This window comes from Coregonus lavaretus (genome assembly GCF_964263955.1).
Source record: "Coregonus lavaretus genome assembly, chromosome: 2".
NCBI lineage: Eukaryota > Metazoa > Chordata > Actinopteri > Salmoniformes > Salmonidae > Coregonus > Coregonus lavaretus.
Window position 1 is genome coordinate 37,954,971 of NC_139989.1, and position 24,394 is coordinate 37,979,364.

Consider the following 24,394-nt stretch of genomic DNA (forward strand, 5'->3'; position numbering starts at 1 on the left):
TGTATCAATGTTTTTTTGGTCTTGTCTTGTTAGTGCACCTGTTTCGTGTTATATATTGATTAGGTCACCTATAAGTTTCCTTTAGTTTTGTTTGCAGTTGTGTGTGATTGTCCGCCTGTCCTTTGATGTAAGATATTTGTTCTCATGTTGATAGTGTCTTTACGCAATGTATGCGTAATCGCTCGCCTACAGTGTTTGAGGCCCGTTTATTTTGTATTGTATTTGTGGACTAGTAAAGTATTTTTTGACTGAGCTTCTGTGTCCTGCGCCTGACTCCAACACTGTATCCACATCAGCTTGTGACACTCTATGCAATAACAGGAAAGAGTGGATAGAATCTTGTTTCAATTAAATAATTTCTTAAATATTAATTACTATGTACAGTGAGGGAAAAAGGTATTTGATCCCCTGCTGATTTTGTAAATTTGCCCACTGACAAAGAAGTGATCAGTCTATAATTTTAATGGTAGGTATATTTGAACAGTGAGAGACAGAATAACAACAAAAAAATCCAGAAAAACGCATGTCAGAAATGTTATAAATTGATTTGCATTTTAATGAGGGAAATAAGTATTTGACCCCCTCTCAATCAGAAAGATTTCTGGCTCCCATGTGTCTTTTATACAGGTAACGAGCTGAGATTAGGAGCACACTCTTAAAGGGAGTGCTCATAATCTCAGTTTGTTACCTGTATAAAAGACACCTGTCCACAGAAGCAATCAATCAATCAGATTCCAAACTCTCCACCATGGCCAAGACCAAAGAGCTCTCCAAGGATGTCAGGGACAAGATTGTAGACCTACACAAGGTTGGAATGGGCTACAAGACAATCGCCAAGCAGCTTGGTGAGAAGGTGACAACAGTTGGTGCGATTATTCGCAAATGGAAGAAACACAAAATAACTGTCAATCTCCCTCGGCCTGGGGCTCCATGCAAGATCTCACCTCGTGGAGTTGCAATGATCATGAGAACGGTGAGGAATCAGCCCAGAACTACACAGGAGGATCTTGTCAATGATCTCAAGGTAGCTGGGACCATAGTCACAATTGGTAACACGCTACGCCGTGAAGGACTGAAATCCTGCAGCGCCCCCAAGGTCCCCCTGCTCAAGAAAGCACATATACAGGCCCGTCTGAAGTTTGTCAATGAACATCTGAATGATTCAGAGGAGAACTGGGTGAAAGTGTTGTGGTCAGATGAGACCAAAATTGAGCTCTTTGGCATCAACTCAACTCGTCGTGTTTGGAGGAGGAGGAATGCTGCCTATGATCCCAAGAACACCATCCCCACCGTCAAGCATGGAGGTGGAAACATTATGCTTTGGGGGTGATTTTCTGCAAAGGGGACAGGACAACTACACCGCATCAAAGGGACGATGGACGGGGCCATGTACCATCAAATCTTGGGTGTGAACCTCCTTCCCTCAGCCAGGGCATTGAAAATGGGTTGTGGATGGATATTCCAGCATGACAATGACCGAAAACACACGGCCAAGGCAACAAAAGAGTGGCTCAAGAAGAAGCACATTAAGGTCCTGGTGTGGCCTAGCCAGTCTCCAGACCTTAATCCCATAGAAAATATGTGGAGGGAGCTGAAGGTTCGAGTTGCCAAACATCAGCCTCGAAACCTTAATGACTTGGAGAAGATCTGCAAAGAGGAGTGGGACAAAATCCCTCCTGAGATGTGTGCAAACCTGGTGGCCAACTACAAGAAACGTCTGACCTCTGTGATTGCCAACAAGGGTTTTGCCACCAAGTACTAAATCATGTTTTGCAGAGGGGTCAAATACTTATTTCCCTCATTAAAATGCAAATCAATTTATAACATTTTTGACATGCGTTTTTCTGGATTTTTTTTTTGTTATTCTGTCTCTCACTGTTCAAATAAACCTACCATTAAAATGATAGACTGATCATGTCTTTGTCAGTGGGCAAACGTACAAAATCAGCAGGGGATGAAATACTTTTTTCCCTCACTGTATATCTTTGTAAGACTATAAATGACCAACCACCTAGCTTTGGAGTAGTTAGAAGGTCTATTTCCCTGCTTTTGAGAGGAGCTGGCTAGTAGTTCGTGGAGACTTCCAGCAATTGCACTAAGCTAACGATGTGCTTGCTACCTTCAACTTCCTTTAAACTGCAAGCAGAGACATAAAAATGGTATCCATGAGTTCGTCTGAGTCTGGGTAAGTAGGACAAAAGGCTTAATTCCCCAAATCCCCAAGTATCCCTTTAATAAATGTATTTATATCCAAAATGGTTGCACGGTGGCTTCAAAACAGCGCCCCGTCAGTCATCCAGGATTTATACACATCATTGTTCAGACCACTGTGTGGGGGCAAAACTACACTGTCAATGTATGGCCTTATGATATATGTAATGTATTGTCATTAAGAGTTTAATTTCAATGATAAAATATTTAATTAGGCACTCACTTGGTGAAAGCTACAGGACTGAATGCCACTGAATGCAGCAACCATGTCTCTGTCACTAGCAAACACAGTCATGTGTGGTACTGCTAACTCTAAAATTCACTTGAAAGGCACCTCGGGAAATATGCAAATAACACCCTACAGTGTTAAAACAACATTTGATGTGTATGTTTTAATGTACTATGAGATAAAACTGGGTTAATCATGAACATAGAGTTAGAATTTTGTGTTACTGGGCCAGGAATTTCATTGGGTAATTTCATTGGGTGTGTGGGGGTAAAGAGGCAATCTGACCTAGGGTCAAATTGCTCGCTTTTACTTAAATCCATGGCTGTCCTATCTTATCAAAGACTGGAACTAGCCTGTGGCATTTTGTCTCTCTCGGCGCCAGAGATGAACAGAGTTTGGGCTAAACCTTGATAGATTATAGCATGTAGGGGGGTTTGTGTAGGTTTCAAGGATTTAGGGACCTGTCATGTCCAACAATCAGTCTTCAGGTCAAGCCCGGGAGAGCCGGGGTTGAACAGAGTTTAAACTAAACATGAGTGTTTTTGCAAGATAAGGGATTGATTGAGTGTATTACTATTGATTCTGAACTGAATGAAAGTCGAATGTAGCCGCCACCATAGACAAAGGGAGTGGGCGGAGCAATAAAAGAGCGGGAAACTGAGAAGGGAGGGATTTAAAACTAGGGTGTGTGGAGGCGACTATATAAGATGGAGGGAGAGAAGAACAGGGGGTGCCACTGTGCAGACTGGCATCGGCTTTGTTGAAACTCTAATAAAATCATATCTTGATGCAACAAAAACTCTGTAAGAACTTTGATTGTTAATAAAGTATAGTGATTTTCCACAACATAATTGGTGACCCCGACGTGATCTGTTTATAGAGATCCTTGAGTGCTTTGCCATCGGAGGAGGTTTTGACGAATCACACAGAATCAGTTGCAACTGTTTAAACAAAGGTAAGCGACGTTCTTACTTAAACTGTGTGTTTCGATCAAGCTGAATCTGAGGGTAGGGTACGGAAGTGTTCTCTCCAGAATTTAAGGACCAAATTTAGCAGAAGAACAGAGTTTTTGTTGGAATTAGAAATAAGCATGCATGCAATGTTATGGTTGATAAGTGTAAATAAGTTAAATCCTGTGGTAATGCTGTGGAGAGCTAGGATTAGCACTCCAGAGGGCTGAACGGGCAGGTGGCTAGCCAAAAGTTGTACATAAGACTGAGAGGGCCTACGGTACCGCTCTAACGTGGAGTTCATCGTTAGAGGACTGCTCGGGTAGGTATGCATTATCCTGGTTGAGGTGATGCACAAATTAGACAGCTAAATCGGGTAAAAAAAGTAGGTAATCCGCTGTAGGTGACTCCATAAATTGGAAGTCGCGCCGTTCATCTCAGGTAGGTGAGTGGTTGTGAACGCCACCAGGGCTTCAAAGTATAGAGAAAGAATTAGATAGAGTAGGTCTGCTCATCTCGTATGGGTGAATGGTTAGCTTGAGCGGCTGTGAGTCATTCAGTGATTCATTCTGTCTGATTCATTTAAGCATGAGTGGCTGCTTATCTGTGTGGGTGATCAGACAACAAAAATAAATCTTGTAAATAATAGCATTTTCTTTGTGGAGAAAGTGTAAGGAAAGGGATTATTTTAGGTCGTTTGAAGCTTCTAAGGCTGGTGGAGAAAGGGAAAGCCCAATCTTGCATTAGGGAGAGGAGAATTAATAGTATGTGGATATTCATTTACTAACGGAGGGGAGAGAGAAATCCTGTTGGAGGAACAGGTCACGTGTACAGGGGTGATCATATGACGTCAACACATTGAATTTCGGTCAAGCTTAGAGGGGATCATCACATTTGGGAAATATAAAAGTAAAATATATATATAAATATATAAAATTAACTTATAAATATAAAATTAACTTGTGGCAATAAGGAATCATTAGAAATACGAATGCGGGGGATGATATGAATAATATTGAAATATGATGAATGTTATCTGCGGATAATTGATTAGTAGAGGGTGAATAAAAGTGAAATAATATATAAGTGCTGGCTTGCGCGCCCAAACACGTAGACGTACGTGGGGGGTGGGAGACAGTATATAGATCATGTGATAGAGATCAAATTAAGCATTATAATAGCTATCTATCATTTCAGAAGCAGAGGTGATATGGTCAAGGAATTTTTGTATATTAAGGGGAAAATATAATTCATTTGAGTAAAGTTGTTAGATCTGTTTCCAAATCAAGGAATGTAGGTTTGACTCGTTGACTGCTAAGTTATTTACGTTGAGCTTGTGAGATCTGTGTCCTTCAAAGCTATTTTGTGATGAATGTGGTATGTACCAGATACTAAAACTACAGATCCTTATAATTTGAATAAAGGAGGATTTACTTGTCATTTCAATGAAGCATAGTTCTGCATTACTGACTAAAATCTAGATTTTCTGATTATAGTGTAAGACTGGGATTTAGGAGTTTGGGGGGGTTTGAAGTGAACGACTCCCATATTCAACAGGAATAGGGGGGAGAAAGATAGTTATTTTCTGTGGCGCCGAAAAGTTGATAATTTCAAAACTACTGAGAATATAGTTGTAATTTGGAATAGTGAATTGAATATGGATGTGAATTAAATGTATGCTTGTCAACGATTGCAAGTATTTGTTTCATTAATTAGAGCGTAATCATAAAGGACAGTTACAGGAATTGAATAGCAGACTGGCAATTGCGATAGAGCTGAGGCTGTGATTTGAATTGATAACAAAGGAAAGCAATTTAATAGGGAAGTTAAAATTTCAACAGTGAATTGTTTGGGTAGACAGAGGAAAGTAATGTATTTTAGTAATATGAATGCAAATATACTAGTAGTTATTGGGGGTTTGGGAATAGACTTTACTAATGCCATGTTTTAGTTCGCAGGTAAAAGAGAGACAGACCAGCGAGTACGAATCGAGCTGTAAGGGAGATTAATAATAGAAATCTAGATTTTAGGATAGGGATTAGCAGTCCAGATATAAACAAGGAAAAGGGAGAGTTGAAAGCCAAGGTTTGGGAATAAATGCTGAGATGAAGATTAGAAAGAGAACCACAGGAAAACAGATACAAAAGTTCAGATACGGGAAAATAGAGTACGTTAATACAATGGGAGGGTTTTTGAAAAGTAGAGTAAGGAGGATATTGATTGGGGAAAGTAGCGTGTGGTCTAGCGACCTAGAACGAATAGGGTACTGGGAAAATACCTACGGACAGGAAAAAAGGGAGGCTATTTTATAGGTTTGGGATAAGATAAGGGAACAAAGGAAAATAAGAGTATAGTTCGAAAGCACAGGGGAGTGAGTGTCTTATTTTAATGGGAGACGAGACAAGGGAACAAAGGATAAGAAGAATATTAAAAGAAAGGCAAGGGATAATCTCGTTTTTTGGAAAGAGAAAGAGAGAAATCTTGAAAATATTCTGTGAGGAAGGAAAGAGTTGGAGGGACAGCATAGCAAAGGCTAGAAGGATAATAATGGAGAGGGAGAGTGGACCAAAAAAGGCTGGCTTAACTACACCACCAGCATACACCGAAGGGGGGCGGTATTCTCAGGTCACAGGTTTAGTCTCAATAAAAGGAAATGTAGGGATAGATGAACAAGAGTATGATGGGAAACAGGATGGGGGGAATACAAGTGATGAGGAAGGTGAAGAACTTAGACAGTATGCTGACTCTGATCAAGGACTGAGTGAGACAGAAGGACTAACGTCAGAATCACGCAAGGAATTATGCGACCATATTATCCACGCAATGGAGAAATACAGGAGGGATGAACAGAAATTGGCAAAGCAGTGGAGAGATATTCTGAGAAAACTGGGACAGTTGCAGCTGGAAGAGCTGACCAGAAAGGACAAAAATAAAACACAAGCTACACCTGTTCTCCAACGAGGTCAACAGATACCGCCTCAGCAGCAAGGCCCAAGAGCTCCTGCCTTACCAGTAGTGAATGTGTACACACAACAATCCCCTGGAGAAATCCCCATGGAGAGTGGCAAAACAAGAATAATGAAAATGGACCCAAGAATGAATGGTACCAACCACAGCATCAAACACACCAGAATGGTGGACCAAGAAGACCAGGTGTCTGCTGGGGGTGCAATCAATCAGGACATATGAGAAGGGATTGTCCTACAAAGCCGTGGGTGCCTAGGCAACCACAACAGGAAAATTGGCAAAGAAATGGCACCAGCTAAGATGAATGGCAGCAGTCTTGGAACTCATGGGAAGGACCAAATCAGTGTAGCTAGAGAAGCATTTATTTTGGACTAGGGGACAGGACTAACTTTTTGTAGGTTCTGAATTGATTGCAAAACAATTTCTATTTTTACTAAAATCAATACAGCAGGTTGAAATGATTCAATTACTGGAAAGTGGTTATGGGTTTGTTATGTTATAGGTGTATATTCCACTTAATGAAACATTATAATGTCTGATGTGTCTTGATTGGGAGCCTTTTTTCTGGGATTGATGGAAATCCCCTACAGTGTGAATGATGAGGGAGATGTAGGAGACCACGTCTCAAACAACATTTTAATAGATACTTGGGATCAAGTATCACTGATTCCTTACACTGAGAAATTGACTGTATTTGTGACAGGGAAAAGTATTACATTCAGTGGGGTTAAAGAATCCTTCTGAGGGTCAAAGATAATGGATTCTGAAAGGTGAAATGTAAATTGACAGTATGTATGGGTGACAGCGCGAATGAGGGTTACAAATAGTCAAATGGTGTATCATGTTGCATTTAAACAATCGCTGGAGGGGTTGAATTTGAGTGTTGTGGATTGTAGTAAAGTGTTATGGGCGTCGAATGACGAGGACACTAATGGGCGAAACCATCATCACATTAGTAAACCATTTTTTTAGAAGGGGGGCCACAGGGCATGTGGGAAAGTACAACCAACGAGGCAAGAGATAGCATATTTGGGGATTTGAGTTTTCGACGTCACGAAGCATGTTGGGCGTGATCGAGTGGTAGCAGTGCGACTAGGGAAAAGCTTAGGGGTTTACATTTTATAGGATTTTATTTTGTTTTATGTGCACTGGATTGTGGAATTCACCGGGGAAGGAAGCAGTCACAAGTGATGTTCTTGGGGGTTGTCTGAAAGGGGGGATCAGGAGATGTGGCAATAGAGAGTAAGAATTTCGAATTTAAATTGTTTGGACTGATTAAGAGGTATCAAAATGGAAGCTAACTAAATGTGTACTTTTTCTTCCAGGAAAAAGGGGGGAGTGATTTTCTCTTTTCTTTGAAATATTTTCAGAGACTAGAAATAAGGCCTGGCTATTTTTTGTTTGTTTATTGTTTTACTATATGCTGTTCAAATAACCACAAACAACCTACTTAGTATGAAATGTTAGCTGTATAGGATTTTTATTTTTTATTTTTAGGGTTCTTTTCACGGGGTAGAAGTGGTATGTCTTAAGGGGGAAAACACATGTATTTTGGGCTTTTATTTACTTAATGATAAGTAACTAAGTGTGATTTCTTATGAAAAGAGCTGTACTAAGGACTTAATCAATCAATCAATTTTATTTTATATAGCCCTTCATACATTAGCTAATATCTCGAAGTGCTGTACAGACACCCAGCCTAAAACCCCAAACAGCTAGTAATGCAGGTGTAGAAGCACGGTGGCTAGGAAAAACTCCCTAGAAAGGCCAAAACCTAGGAAGAAACCTAGAGGAACCAGGCTATGAGGGGTGGCCAGTCCTCTTCTGGCTGTGCCGGGTGGAGATTATAACAGAACCATGCCAAGATGTTCAAAAATGTTCATAAGTGACAAGCATGGTCAAATAATAATCAGGAATAAATCTCAGTTGGCTTTTCATAGCCGATCATTAAGAGTTGAAAACAGCAGGTCTGGGACAGGTAGGGGTTCCATAACCGCAGGCAGAACAGTTAAAACTGGAATAGCAGCAAGGCCAGGCGGACTGGGGACAGCAAGGAGTCACCACGGCCGGTGGTCCCGACGTATGGTCCTAGGGCTCAGGTCTCTCAGTTGGCTTTTCATAGCCGATCATTAAGAGTTGAAAACAGCAGGTCTGGGACAGGTAGGGGTTTCGTAACCGCAGGCAGAACAGTTGAAACTGGAATAGCAGCAAGGCCAGGCGGACTGGGGACAGCAAGGTGTCAGCATGCCCGGTAGTCCTGACGTATGGTCCTAGGGCTCAGGTTCTCAGAGAGAAAGAGAGAACGAGAGAATTAGAGAGAGCATACTTAAATTCACACAGGACACTGGATAAGACAGGAGAAGTACTCCAGGTATAACCAACTAACCCCAGCCCCCCGACACATAAACTACTGCAGCATAAATACTGGAGGCTGAGACAGGAGCGGTCCGGAGACACTGTGGCCCCATCCGAAGACTCCTGGGCCAGACTACACTCAATCATATGACCTACTGAAGAGATAAGTCTTCAGTAAAGACTTAAAGGTTGAGACCGAGTCTGCGTCTCTCACATGGGTAGGCAAACTGTTCCATAAAAATGGAGATCTATAGGAGAAAGCCCTGCCTCCCGCTGTTTGCTTAGAAATTCTAGGGACAATTAGGAGGCCTGCGTCTTGTGACCGTAGCGTACGTATTGGTATGTACGGCAGGACCAACTCGGAAAGATAGGTAGGAGCAAGCCCATGTAACGCTTTATAGGTTAACAGTAAAACCTTGAAATCAGCCCTTGCCTTAACAGGAAGCCAGTGTAGGGAAGCTAGCACTGGAGTAATATGATCAAATTTCTTGGTTCTAGTCAGGATTCTAGCAGCCGTATTTAGCACTAACTGAAGTTTATTTAGTGCTTTATCCGGGTAGCCGGAAAGTAGAGCATTGCAGTAGTCTAACCTAGAAGTAACAAATGCATGGATTAATTTTTCTGCATCATTTTTGGACAGAAAATTTCTGATTTTTGCAATGTTACGTAGATGGAAAAAAGCTGTCCTTGAAACAGTCTTGATATGTTCGTCAAAAGAGAGATCAGGGTCAAGAGTAACGCCGAGGTCCTTCACAGTTTTATTTGAGACGACTTTACAACCATCAAGATGAATTGTCAGATTTAACAGAAGATCTCTTTGTTTCTTGGGACCTAGAACAAGCATCTCTGTTTTGTCCGAGTTTAAAAGTAGAAAGTTTTCAGCCATCCACTTCCTTATGTCTGAAACACAGGCTTCTAGCGAGGGCAATTTTGGGGCTTCACCATGTTTCATTGAAATGTACAGCTGTGTGTCATCCGCATAGCAGTGAAAGTTAACATTATGTTTTCGAATAACATCCCCAAGAGGTAAAATATATAGTGAAAACAATAGTGGTCCTAAAACAGAACCTTGAGGAACACCGAAATGTACAGTTGATTTGTCGGAGGACAGACCATTCACAGAGACAAACTGATATCTTTCCAACAGGTAAGATCTAAACCAGGCCAGAACTTGTCCGTGTAGACCAATTTGGGTTTCCAGTCTCTCCAAAAGAATGTGGTGATCGATGGTGTCAAAGGCAGCACTAAGGTCTAGTAGCACGAGGACAGATGCAGAGCCTCGGTCTGACGCCATTAAAAGGTCATTTACCACCTTCACAAGTGCAGTCTCAGTGCTATGATGGGGTCTAAAACCAGACTGAAGCATTTCATATACATTGTTTGTCTTCAGAAAGGCAGTGAGTTGCTGCGCAACAGCTTTTTCTAAAATTTTTGAGAGGAATGGAAGATTCGATATAGGCCGATAGTTTTTTATATTTTCCGGGTCAAGGTTTGGCTTTTTCAAGAGAGGCTTTATCACTGCCACTTTTAGTGAGTTTGGTACACATCCGGTGGATAGAGAGCTGTTTATTATGTTCAACATAGGAGGGCCAAGCACAGGAAGCAGCTCCTTCAGCAGTTTAGTAGGAATAGGATCCAGTATGCAGCTTGAAGGTTTAGAGGCCATGATTATTTTCATCATTGTGTCAAGAGATATAGTATTAAAACACTTAAGTGTCTCTCCTGATCCCAGGCCCTCGCAGAGCTGTGCAGATCCAGGACAGCTAAGCCCTGGATTCAAAGAGGAGTCCGTAATTTGCTTTCTAATGGTCATGATCTTTTCCTCAAAGAAGTTCATGAATTTATTACTGCTGAAGTGAAAGCCATCCTCTCTTGGGGAATGCTGCTTTTTAGTTAGCTTTGCAACAGTATCAAAAAGAAATTTTGGATTGTTCTTATTTTCCTCGATTAAGTTGGAAAAGTAGGATGATCGAGCAGCAGTGAGGGCTCTTCGGTACTGCACGGTACTGTCTTTCCAAGCTAGTCAGAAGACTTCCAGTTTGGTGTGGCGCCATTTCCGTTCCAATTTCCTGGAAGCTTGCTTCAAAGCTCGGGTATTTTCTGTATACCAGGGAGCTAGTTTCTTATGACAAATGTTTTTTGTTTTTAGGGGTGCAACTGCATCTAGGGTATTGCGCAAGGTTAAATTGAGTTCCTCAGTTAAGTGGTTAACTGATTTTTGTCCTCTGACGTCCTTGGGTAGGCAGAAGGAGTCTGGAAGGGCATCAAGGAATTTTTGTGTTGTCTGAGAATTTATAGCACGACTTTTGATGCTCCTTGGTTGGGGTCTGAGCAGATTATTTGTTGCGATTGCAAACGTAATAAAATGGTGGTCCGATAGTCCAGGATTTTGTGGAAAAACATTAAGATCTACAACATTTATTCCATGGGACAAAACTAGGTCCAGAGTATGACTGTGGCAGTGAGTAGGTCCAGAGACATGTTGGACAAAACCCACTGAGTCGATAATGGCTCCGAAAGACTTTTGGAGTGGGTTGTGGACTTCTCCATGTGAATATTAAAATCACCAAAAATTAGAATATGATCTGCTATGACTACAAGGTCTGATAGGAATTCAGGAAACTCAGAGAGGAACGCTGTATATGGCCCAGGAGGCCTGTAAACAGTAGCTATAAAAAGTGATTGAGTAGGCTGCATAGATTTCATGACTAGAAGCTCAAAAGACGAAAACGCCATTTTTTTTTTTGTAAATTGAAATTTGCTATCGTGTATACTTTGTATACACAACATTTATGAGATGTTTTGAATGTTGGTAAGGTTGACTATACTATTGGATGGAACAATGCATTGAATGATTTCGATGACCTCTGCAATCTTTCCTGGCTTTATAGTGTGACTTGATCACCCGCACTGTAAATCCTAGAGGCATGCTGAATTGGGGGTTGGTTATAATAAGGAATTGTGAAGAAGTATATAATTTGGCATTAATCCTATATATCATTCCAAACAGGACAAGGATGAAGTGAGAGAGTTAGTCCGGAAAGAGAGATATTCCTTGAAAAATGTTATGGAATGCAAGTAGGTTAAGATATTATCAAAGGTTGTCATTTTAAGTTCAGTTATTGTTTTTGGTTTAACAGGCAATATTGTTGTTGTTTTGTTTTTTGAACACATGAATCACGATGTGATGCATGTGTCCAAAGGGGGGAAGTTGGACTTACAGGGGTTTTAACGGTTTTAATGTTTTTTTGTTTTTTGGGGGGCTTCCAGGGGTTTTAATGGTTTTAATGTTTTTGGGCTTACCGGGGTTGTAATGGTTTTAATGTTTTTGTGGTGAAATATGCAAGTTGTATTAAGGATATGAGCAGTAGTAATAATGTGTTATGGGTTAGGTTAAATGTTTTTTGTTTTTGTGATAGGAGGCAGGGTGTAGAGGTGGTCTGTCTATGAAACGGGTGGACTGCAACAAGCTGCAAGTAGGTGCGCTTCATAATCTCAAGGCTTCTCCTGACAGAGGAGAGGACAGAAGTAGCATACTGTGTCTCACCTAACCCAACAATGGTCTTAAGACTTTCTTCCCATGGGTGAAGGTAACTGCCTAACTGAGTAGGAGAATCTGAGTATTTTCTGCGCCCTGGAGACTATGTGATGGTAAAAGACTACAGAAGAAAGAGCTGGAAAGACCCTATGTGGAGGGGCCCGTACCAGGTGTTGTTGGCTACCTCAATGATGGTAAAAGTGGCAGAGACTTAGATCCATGTTTCCCACTATAGGAGTGTTCCAACCCCAGGAGAGGAAGATGGCCCCGCCATTGGGTAGCATTGTTTTCTGTTGTGTCTGTCTGTGTTTGTGTGTCTTTGCAGCAGTAACTCCGAGCTTCACTATGGGTAGGCTGGTAGAAGGACACTCTTCGCAGACCGATGTCGATGGGTTGAGAGAGACTTTGGCTGATCTGGAGACTCTAGTGACGGAAGAAGGTTAAGAGCCAAGAGGGTACCATAAGGAAATCAACGATCTAGAGATGAAGGACATGGAGCTGGCGAGAATCAGGAGATGGAGGAGGATAGCAATAGGAATGCTAATGATGAGCCATGTGCTCTTGCTGATTCCCCTCGGGGGAGGGCCAGACCTTCAAGACATCCCAGACCTTCAAGACCTCCAAGACCTTCAAGACCTCCAAGACTTCCAAGAAATCCTAGACCTCCAAGATATTCCAGACATCCAAGGCGCACCAGATATCCTCATCATTGATTTCTCTACCCTTGATTATGTCCCCTACACTAAGGGGAACAGCATACTGACAGTAGTGAAGAGCAAAATATCAAGACATAGAGATATAGACAGGATTAAAATGTATATTCCTGCGCAAGCAGGAACCATAACTAGAATACAGAATGGGATCGCTATTAAGGTACAAGGGTTAAACTGGTTATTGGTGTGGGAGGAACCAGCACAAGGAGTATGGGGAAATCACATGGGGTAACTGTGACTGTAAGATAATAAAAGAAAAAGACAGGTGGATCATAGACATAAGGGTAGAAGCTCAAGACTTAGATAAACAATTTGATGTAGTACTTAGTGCTACATTTCCAGGGGGAAGTGTTGGTGAAGTAGTTATTCCTTGGGAAAGTGCACTAAACCTTGTACATGTTAGAGCCATACCAAATGCAGAAGAAAGGGAATGGAAGGAGCCGTTAAACAATAGTTGGTATAAATGAGCACAATATAGTACATTAAAATTAAATAAAGAAAATAGTCTAATATGCACCACATCTCCGGTAAAAGAATGAACAGTAATTCCAAATCCTCACAGTTGCCAGGACTGTGCTATGTTCAACCACAACTTCTGTCATTTAAGGGACTCGGAAAGACCATATTGCCCAGCAGAATGTTTGTTATATTTAGGAGATCCTAAATATGACCAATTTTATAATCAACCAGGATGAGGAGAGAAGTGTAAGCAATTGTTAGAATAGGAACAAGGAAAAGGGAAACACCAGAGTAATATCAAAATAGACTATGAGCAAATATAAGAGTGTTACAATAAAACATTTGGGTTATATAATTTGGGAGAATTCAAGGGAGAATGTGGAACTATGTGGCATTTATACAGATAGCCTTTGGAATGCAGACACCCCTCAAATAAATATCTATCAGGCAGCAGGATCAAGTATTAGAAATTGGTATTAAGAATGAGTGGTGAAACATAGTAATTTGTCATATAGTCAATGCTTATAGGGATGTGTTGGATTAGAAATGAACTCAACTAAACTGTTATGATTTGTCCTTTCTCAAGGTTACTGCGGATGTTGTCTTAATGCATAGCAGAGATAATTCGGTCCAGAACGGTGTGAACCTCAATAAAAACCAAAAACCCTCTACCCGGCTGAAGAGGAGCAACAAAGCCGTTGAAGACGTTCCTGGCCAGCACCACCTCTACCAGGAGACTTGAATCAGAACCAGCATCAAATCAAAGCAATCAATTGCCTTTTCTTTTCTGCCTTTTCTCTCAAGAATGTGACAGGAGTCCATGTGGAGTGAGCAGGAAGAGAGATCTATTCTAATACAACATTTCTCATAGTTTGGGTATACTGGTTGGCAAAATGGACAAAACAGAATGGAGGTAGTGGTAGGGCGGCTCAGGTGTGACATTGGAATTGGGACATTGCCATGGGCAATCCAAGATGAATTATGAAGCTATCTGAAGAACATAATGAAGACGCCAGAAGATTGAGTGCCGGTGGAGGAAGGGATTGTTATTTGAGGTAGTATGTTGATTAAGAGGTATTATACACTGCTAAATGTATAGTAATTTAGACTAGGAATCCATTGAGATACTGATCTGTTGTAATTCTCTTTATGAGGAAGCAAATGCTAGAATTATGTTAGTGTCAGTATGTGCCAAGGTGAGAGTTTTAACTTTGAACGATGGAACCAAAGTGACTAACTAAGAATTATCATTCTAAATTTGGTTTGGGTAATTCATTTGATTATGAATTGTAAGCTGACTGATTGATCTGAATGAAGTTATGTGAGTTAAAGATGTTGACACTATTCTTAAACATGTCCTAGGTAATATGGCTAAAACAACGCTACGTTCGTTTTAATGTGTTAGGATACTAACACTTATAGTGGAATTATTTTGAGTAGAAATAGTGATATTTTTATTTTGAGTATAACCTTAAATGCAAAGATTCTGATTGATAGCATAAACATAATATACTTTTGTAAATGTATGGGATTAGTAATCCCATTAGGAGGGATATGATGTGTATTTTTTAATGGACTATGAGATAAAACTGGGTTAATCATGAACATAGAGTTAGAATTTTGTGTTACTGGGCCAGGAATTTCATTGGGTAATTTCATTGGGTGTGTGGGGGTAAAGAGGCAATCTGACCTAGGGTCAAATTGCTCGCTTTTACTTAAATCCATGGCTGTCCTATCTTATCAAAGACTGGAACTAGCCTGTGGCATTTTGTCTCTCTCGGCGCCAGAGATGAACAGAGTTTGGGCTAAACCTTTGTCTCTCCTTGGCTATCTTCTTGATAGATTATATCATGTAGGGGGGTTTGTGTAGGTTTCAAGGATTTAGGGACCTGTCATGTCCAACAATCGGTCTTCAGGTCAAGCCCGGGAGAGCCGGGGTTGAACAGAGTTTAAACTAAACATGAGTGTTTTTGCAAGATAAGGGATTAATTGAGTGTATTGCTATTGATTCTGAACTGAATGAAAGTCGAATGTAGCTGCCACCAAAGACAAAGGGCACGGGCGGAGCAATAAAGGAGCGGGAAACTGAGGAGGGAGGGATTTAAAGCTAGGGTGTGTGGAGGCGACTATATAAGATGGAGGGAGAGAAGAAGAGGCATCGGCTTTGTTGAAACTCTAATAAAGTCATATCTTGATGCAACAAAAACTCTGTAAGAACTTTGATTGTTAATAAAGTACAGTGATTTTCCACAACACATTCAAAAACCTTTTTAGAGGTACATTTTTGACACTTAAAAGGAACAAAAGGCTTTGTCACTGTGGTGGCACCCTAAAAAGTCAAATCTGTAGCTTTTTCAACGGTTTGCTTTTGTACATGTACTATCTTGTCCCCTAAGGTACACTATTGGCTCTTTTAAGGTACGGACTGCAAGGCTGCAATTATGTGCCCATAACTAAAGGTACAAAGGACGTAGCTTACAGGGTACCACTACAGTGACAAGCGTTTGTACCCCTTTAAGAACTAATCGAAACCTTTATTTCTGAAAGTGAATGTAGTGAGAGGGGATCAACCTCTGGCAGCCACACTGGATTAGTCTACAATACCACACTAAATAAACCCATTACAGTTTTTTTTGATTGCTTAAGCACGATTTTCAAAACAGGGCCCGTGTTTTCAAAACACTACACACAATTAGCACAACCACACACCCAATTAGCAAAACACTACAGATCCTTTGCAAAATTAAACACTCTTGTAAAAACTATACACTTCTTTTTAAAAACCACACTTTGTTACCATATGAAACACACACGTTTCACATTACTATACTCTGTTTGCACGAGTTACACTCTGCTGTGATAAACCTAAAACACTTTTAGCACTTCTACTTCCCTATGATTAGAGTAGGCTACTCTCAACAAAGTACAAATATAATGTAAAATCACCAAACACTACACAAGACCAATGTTACAGACTGAAGAAACTCATTTATTTCTCAACACGCCCAAAATGTTGACATGGAGATTCATAATACTGTAACCAAACGTCACTTTACGTACTGTAAGTTAAAAAAAAATAAAAAAAAATAACTAGACATTGTCTCTTCGCCTAGCTGGATCTGGCCAGAGAATTTCATCAACATCGCAGGCAATGTTGTCATTAGCAAGACACCTTGGAAAGAAACGTCTTGAATGACGAATCCATCCTTGCATTGCTGCTACCTCCATCTGGTCACAGGCCTCCTCCATGGCTTGGATGAGGGGTACCTCAGCCTGGAGACGGAGATCATATACCTTCCACCGCCATGCCGAGAAAAACTATTCTATAGGGTTGAGGAATGGAGAGTATGGTGGAAGATATAGGACGGTGAAATGTGGATGTTGCTGAAACCAGTTCTGAACCAGAGCAGAGCGGGGGAAAGACACATTGTCCCAGACAACAATGTATTGCATATGATCGATTTGATTTGCTGCTGTTATGTTGTGCAATTGGTCCAAGAATGTAAGTATGAGTGCTGTGTTGTAAGGGCCCATATGGGCATGGTGGTGGAGGACCCCATTCTGTGTAATGGCTGCACAGAGTGTTATATTACCCCCACGTTGCCCTGGGACATTGACTATAGCCCTGTGGCCAATGATGTTTCTTCCCCTCCTTCGTGTTCTCGTCAGGTTGAACCCAGCCTCATCTACGTAAATGAACTCATGCTGGATCTCCTCTCCATCCATTCGTAAAACTCTCTGAAAAACAGTGTCAGGCAAAATTGTGTAGTTCAGTGTAGATCTAGTATACATATTACAGTACAGTAAAAGATTATGAGACAGTATGCAAGATCACACTGCTAAAGTGAATACATACCTCTGCATAATCATGCCGCAGTCGTTTCACCCTTTCGGAATTGCGCTCGAAAGGCACTCGATAAATTTGCTTCATTTGAATATGTTTTTTTTTTAGGATGCGTGCCAGTGTTGATGTTGAGACCTGATGGATATCGTTGAAAATGGCGTGGTTATTGACAATGTTAGCTTGGTGCTGCTTGAGTGTTATAGCATTGTTGGCCAAAACCATGTTTACTATCTCCCTCTCTTGCTGTTCTGTGAGCATAGGAGGCCTTCCCCCTTGTCGTCCCTGACCCTCAATCCTATGTAGAAAAAAAACAGTATACAATAGTACAGTAATTTCACAGGAAAAGGTAACAGAAGTGCTGATAGTGCATAGAATATAGTACTGTAAGCAGTTACTGAAACCGTGCAGATGTTTTTGATATGATGATATTTTTACAATACCTATTTTCCAGTCGAAATGTTCTCATCACACTTGCCACTGTATATCGGCTTAGATTTGGCTGTACTCGCAGTCCAGCCTCCCTCAGCGTCAGGCCGTGGTTGACAATGTGGTCAACCAGTGTTGCGCGGATCTCATTTGTCAGATTCGGTCCTCTTTGAGCACCTTCTTGTCTTCCTCTTCCTCTTCCTCTTCCTCTTCCTCCCCTTCCTCCTCCTCCTCCTCCTCCTCCTCGTTCTCCTCCTCGTCCTCCTCGTTCTCCTCGTCCTTCTCGTTCTCCTCGTCCTCCTCCTCGTTCTCCTCGTCGTCGTCCTCCTCCTCCTCCTCCTCCTCCTCCTCCTCGTCTTACTCTTTCTCTGACTCTTTCCATTGTGCTTGAAGACCGATGAACTCACCTGCTGCTTTTTATAGTGCTTATACACCTGATTGGTGTGTCTACAATTAAGCAAACGAGTGTTTGCACACCTGATGACTGTGTTGAACCAATTGGTTGGACGGTGTGGTAATTTGACAATCAGTGCTTTGGTATTGCAAGGACGTGACTTCATGATAGATTTTTGTGTGTAATGTATGTTAAGTGTGTTTAGTGTTTTGCAAATCACTGTGTGTAGAGTTTTGCAACAAGTGTAAGGTTGACAATGTGCTTATAGTTGTGCAAATATGGGCTGATGTTTTGCTTCTTGAGTGTAAGGTTTTGCTAATAGTGTACTACTTTTAATTTTAGTGTGTAAGCAATCCAAAAAAACTGTAAGCAAACGAATGTTTGCACACCTGATGACTGTGTTGAACCAATTGGTTGGACGGTGTGGTAATTTGACAGTCAGTGCTTTGGTATTGCAAGGACGTGACTTCATGATAGATTTTTGTGTGTAATGTATGTTAAGTGTGTTTAGTGTTTTGCAAATCACTGTGTGTAGAGTTTTGCAACAAGTGTAAGGTTGACAATGTGCTTATAGTTGTGCAAATATTGGCTGATGTTTTGCTTCTTGAGTGTAAGGTTTTGCTAATAGTGTACTACTTTTAATTTTAGTGTGTAAGCAATCCAAAAAAACTGTAAAATGTGACATCCATTTCCACCCTCCACCTTCTTTCTCTCTCTGTTCCCCTCTCTCTTCCTTCCCCTTTCTCTTCTCTCCCCTCTCTTTGTTCCCTCTCTCTCTGTTCCCTCTCTCTCCCTTTCTCTTTCTCTCTCTCAATCTGCCCCCTCTCTTCCTTCCCCTCTCTCCCCTCTCCCTTCAGAACTAGCTATCTCTGACACTCAGGGAGACCTCAGAAGTGAAGCCATGGAGACTACCATGACCTGGCTAGCCTAGCATCCCTGGGCACCGTGTCACAGTCCAAGCAGGAGAGGATCAGGGCCGCAAAATCAATTTCCTCCACTGCCTGACTGGGACTGCCTAGTGCCGACTCCCCCGAACCAAAATAGATTCAATTCAGCCAATCATGACCCCTCAATTAAAAAAAGACTCACAAAGTATATTGCTCTGTGAATTTTCTCCATCCATTTCAAAAACAGATTAGCCACGGAAATGACATTTCTCTCAGCAATAATAGAAATGTATTAAAAATCGCAGAAAAAGAGGCTGACCATTTCTCTTTTTCCCTGCTCTCAATAGGGTAGCTGCCTGCTCTTGACAGATAGGTACAATGGATGTAGTTGCCGCTGTGATCCACCATCCTGTGCAATGACTTAACCACAATACTCCATGCAAAGGTGGTGCTCCAAACTTACTGTTATTATTACATTGTTATAACATATGTAGATGTAACATGGGGCAAAGTATTTAACAACAATATAACACAATGATACAATTCTAAACCCTTTATTTCCAAGGATGAAAAATATACATTTTAGAAGACAGAGAGTAGAATAATCTGACTGTGCCCCCAGTTTCCTCTGGGGAAGACAGTAGTAATATAGAAAAGTCGAGCAGTGAGAGAAAAGTTCAAATGAAAGACTGTCAGTGGCCTGTGATTGCGCCATCTCCTCAGCATGCCCCAGACTACTCTGTGACCCCTGACCCCTCCCCAGAGAACCAGTGAGAGAAAGCCCAGTGAGAGGTAATGAGAGAGTACAGACACTAGGCTCTGATCTATTACACTGTCACACAACTCACTGGCAGATGGAGAGGAGGAAAATAAGGTTGAAATGAAGGAGAGGGGAGTGAAAAGGGAGGGGGATGTAAAGAGGAGAGGATGAAAGAGGGGAGATGAGATAGTGGAAGGTGGGAACGGGTAGAGGGAGAGAAAGGAGGGATATTTTTGAAAATCTGTGCTGATTACTGTTAGAGATGGACATTTGAAATTATTTCATTATTGGAATAATATCCTGAATTCTTTTCAGATATCCAGATAGTCAAAACAAAATGAAAGAGGTATATTTAAAAAAAAAAAAACATTTGCTCTAGTCTCTTGACCAATCAGAATGATGCAAAATACCACAACAGCAGACAGTGCGCAGTTCTTTTTAAGGTGCTATTCCGGTAGCTTTTGGCTAACAGTAGCCTAGGCTAACAGCAACAGTGAAAGAGAACTGATTCTATTTCAAAAAAAGTTTTCTGGTGAGGGATTTGCATTGATTTGTGTCAGGTCTTGTGGACCCTCTGTTGGTGTGCTCCTGTAGGCTAATCGCTATTTAATGTGGGAAAATAGCATACCTTTGTCAGGGCTGACCTGCGGGCTAAATGCGCTATGATAGTAAAATACCTTTTACTGTAAAACGCAACCTGCAACCCATGAGAGAGAAAATGAGCTTGAAAAATAAAACAATCACTTTGTGCGCCCTCAGAACTGTAGGCTACATTTACAGTGTGCAACTGTAAACAATGTCAAAGCCACGCAACGTCTTTAGCATCAGTAGCGCAATGTGCCATAGGCTACATAAACACTACATTCTAAAGTTTGTTGTTTTAATAAATTAAGCATTTCAAATGTCATGTGTATCCTTGTGTGGAACAATGTAACATGGACAATTTAATTTAGATTAAGATTTTTCATTGTTAAAATGGGCCTAAAAATAGACACAAAAATGAATACTCTCACAAGTGTTCGAATACTACATCCGTTCGGATATATCCGAATATTCATATATTGCATCGATCTAATCGAAGGCCTTAAAGACAGTTTCAGTACATTCAGAGACAATTCTAAAGGTGATTTCGATAAAACCATTAAGCTTACAGATGATTTGATGGTCAAAAATGAAATCCACAAATGGGATATCAGCTACCAGTTCCCGAAACAGAAAACTGCAGGTTTGGGGAATAGCATGTTACATCTACAGTGGGAAAAAGCAGCCCCCGTTAGGAGCAACTCGGATTTACAGACATTATGGAACGAGATATTGGACAGACAATTTATGGAACTCAACAGTCGTTTTCAGAACGATTCATACGGGATAATGAAGGCCGCAGCTGCCTGCCTGCCCTGATCAGACTCATTTGGTCAAATGACAACGATACAGCAACCCAGCACCCATTATGGAATTTCTGTGGAGGACGCAGAACTAACTGTTTTTGTACAGCAGTTTAAACGAAAGATACAAGAGGGTCGGTCCTATCCATCCCTCATCGAGGTGCTTGACACCTGTCCCAAATACATTTTTCAGAACATGAACAGGCTTCTTCGAGCCATCATCACTCTGCCTATCACCAGCTGCACTGTATAACGTCTATTTTCTACTGTCAATCATCCATGCTCACAGGCCGCCTGAACAATTTCTTTACTGCTCTCCTTTGAATGAGAACTGACTGAGTCATTGGATTATGATGATATCATAAAAAATTTCAACACCAAGCCCTGTCGTCTTGTGCTGTGAGTCTGACAACAATGGTAGGCCATGTTATTGTTTTTATTTTTATTTTACTGAACTGTATATTGTACTGCTTTACTGTAGTGTACATTGTAGCCTACTGTTATTATTTACATTACATTTGTTTGGTGTAAGAGCATGTAGGCCTAATCTATTGCAAATACGTCTGATTGGCCTCCATATTGCTGTGCAGTCTTTGGAACAGTAAGCTCCAAATGTGCTATTCTGTTAAATTCAAATAAATAAAACATTCGCACCATAATGTTTCTTAAGACCTGCCTAACCATTTTTGTGATGGTGTATTAAATTGATTTATTACAGATTTATTAAGCATTGAGACAATTATGTCACTGTGCTATGGATATGCACCATCCCACTGCCTATTTAATTTGTTCATTTACTGAACAAGCCAGCTCATAATCCAGTGCCTTAATCACAGTCAACACACCTATTACTGAACAAAAATATAAACGCATTATGCAACAATTTCAATGATTTTACTGAGTTAAAGTTCATATAAGGAAATCAGTCAATTGAAATAAATTCATTAGGCCCTAATCTATGGATTTCACATGACTGGGCAGGGGCCCAGCGAAGGGTGGGCTTGGGAGGGCATAGGCCCACCCATTTGGGAGCCAGGCCCGCTCACTGGGGAGCCAGGCCCAGCCAATCAGAATGAGTTTTTCCCCACAAAAGGGCTTTATTACAGACAGAAATACTCAGTTTCATCAGCTGTCCAGGTGACTGGTCTCAGACGATCCCGCAGGTGAAGAAGCCGAATGTGGAGGTCCTGGGCTGGCCTGGTTACACGTGGTCTCTGGTTGTGAGGCCGGTTGGACAAACTGCCAAATTCTCTAATACGAAGTTGGAGGCAGCTTGTGGTAGAGAAATGAACATTAAATTATTTGGCAACAGCTCTGGTGGACATTCCTGCAGTCAGCATGCCAATTGCACGCTCCCGCAAAACTTGAGACATCTGTGGCATTGTGTTGTGTGACAAAACTTCACATTTTAGAGTGGCCTTTTAATGTCCCCAGAACAAGGTGCACCTGTGTAATGATCATGTTGTTTAATCAGCTTCTTGATATGCCACACCTAGCAGGTGGATGGATAATCTTGGCAAATGAGAAATGCTTACTAACAGGAATGTAAACAAATGTCTGCACAAAATTTGAGAGAAATACGCTTTTTGTGCGTATGGAACATTTCTTTGATATTTTATTTCAGCTCATGAAACATGGGACCAACACTTTACATCAATATAAACGTTTTTAGAAACATATTCTATTCTTATTTACAATAAAAGTGACTCCAAATCTACATTATTTACCATTAATTTCTATTGGACACAAAATTATCTGAAACACAACCAAAACAAACAGCAAATGCATCCAACAAATGTGTAGAGTCACAAGCTTGATGTAGTCATTGCGTGCTATGAATAACCAATATTTTTGGTACAAAAAGTTATGTAATTTCTAAACGGTTCACCCGATATGGATGAAGATACCCTCAAATTAAAGCTGACAGTCTCCACTTTATCATTTAAAAGTGCTGGAGTACAGAACCAAAATATGTCACTGTCCCAATACTTTTGGAGCTCACTGTATATGATGTGAAAATATATTTTAATAAAACTTCTTGTGAAAATTATAATTAAAAATTACCTTTCCTTAGAATTCTTCTCCATCTATTTCACATTGTTATGAATGTAGAACAGATGAAAGGAGTTGCTACTTCATTAAACATGTAATCTGTTTTCTGACTGTGTTTCTCCACAGTAGGCCTATTTCCATTCGGCCGAGCACCTTCCGAGCACGAAGGTGGTGTGTGAGGGGTCCAAAGTAGCAAACCTCACAAAATACGAACCTATCAAGCACAGTGAGTATCCACTTATTTCTGTAGATAGTTCTCTTTTGTATTGTGCATCCATGAAAGTAGCCTCTGACTAAATAGCTGCTCTTCTTCACTGGTTTAGGTGAGGGTTTGATTCCTAACAATACCATGTGGAAAGTTGCTTATGTTGTACAAAAGGTAATCTGGGCTGGTTTTGCTTGTAAATAAATAATAATAATAATATGCCATTTAGCAGACGCTTTTATCCAAAGCGACTTACAGTCATGCGTGCATACATTTTTGTGTATGGGTGGTCCCGGGGATCGAACCCACTACCTTAGCGTTACAAGCGCCGTGCTCTACCAGCTGAGCTACAGAGGACCACAAATACTTATATTTTAGTTTTATTACCAACATTTAAATATTTTTCTAGTGATTCAGGTGTTCAGGTTTCAGGCAACATGACCATAGTTCACTGACCGACCACTGCTACACTAATCTGGGTACCAATCTTTTTAGCTAACATTCCACTCCTTGCCACTCCTGTCATTTGCCAAAGAGACTGGCCTTTCGGCAATCTCAACGTTCAATATGCAGCCGGATTTACGGCGCAGTTGATGATTGGTAGTTGGAAACAACATTCATATTTTCTATGACAATGTTATGGAACATGGAGTGAGCGCAAATTTGGCGCAATATAGAATTTAAAGAATAACAGCAAACAATACTGTTACGACCTACTGCGGTCATTCCCTTGTGAGAAGGCAGTGTCAATGCAATATCATGTTGTTCAAAGTGGCTAGAGAGCACTCCATAATGAGAGGGATAAATAATTATATGGAAAATATTAGCCTACAAGATTCAATTGAACTACGTTTGCTTCAGTTGCATCCCATTAATGAGGAAAGAAACACAAAACTGGCACCTGTCGTCATTCCTTGCACATATGCTGATCATCATGACTTGCTTACATTTGTACAAAATGTGTTGTTACGGATACAGGTATCCTGTGTTTTTGTGTGTTTCTACTCTGTCTGCCCTAA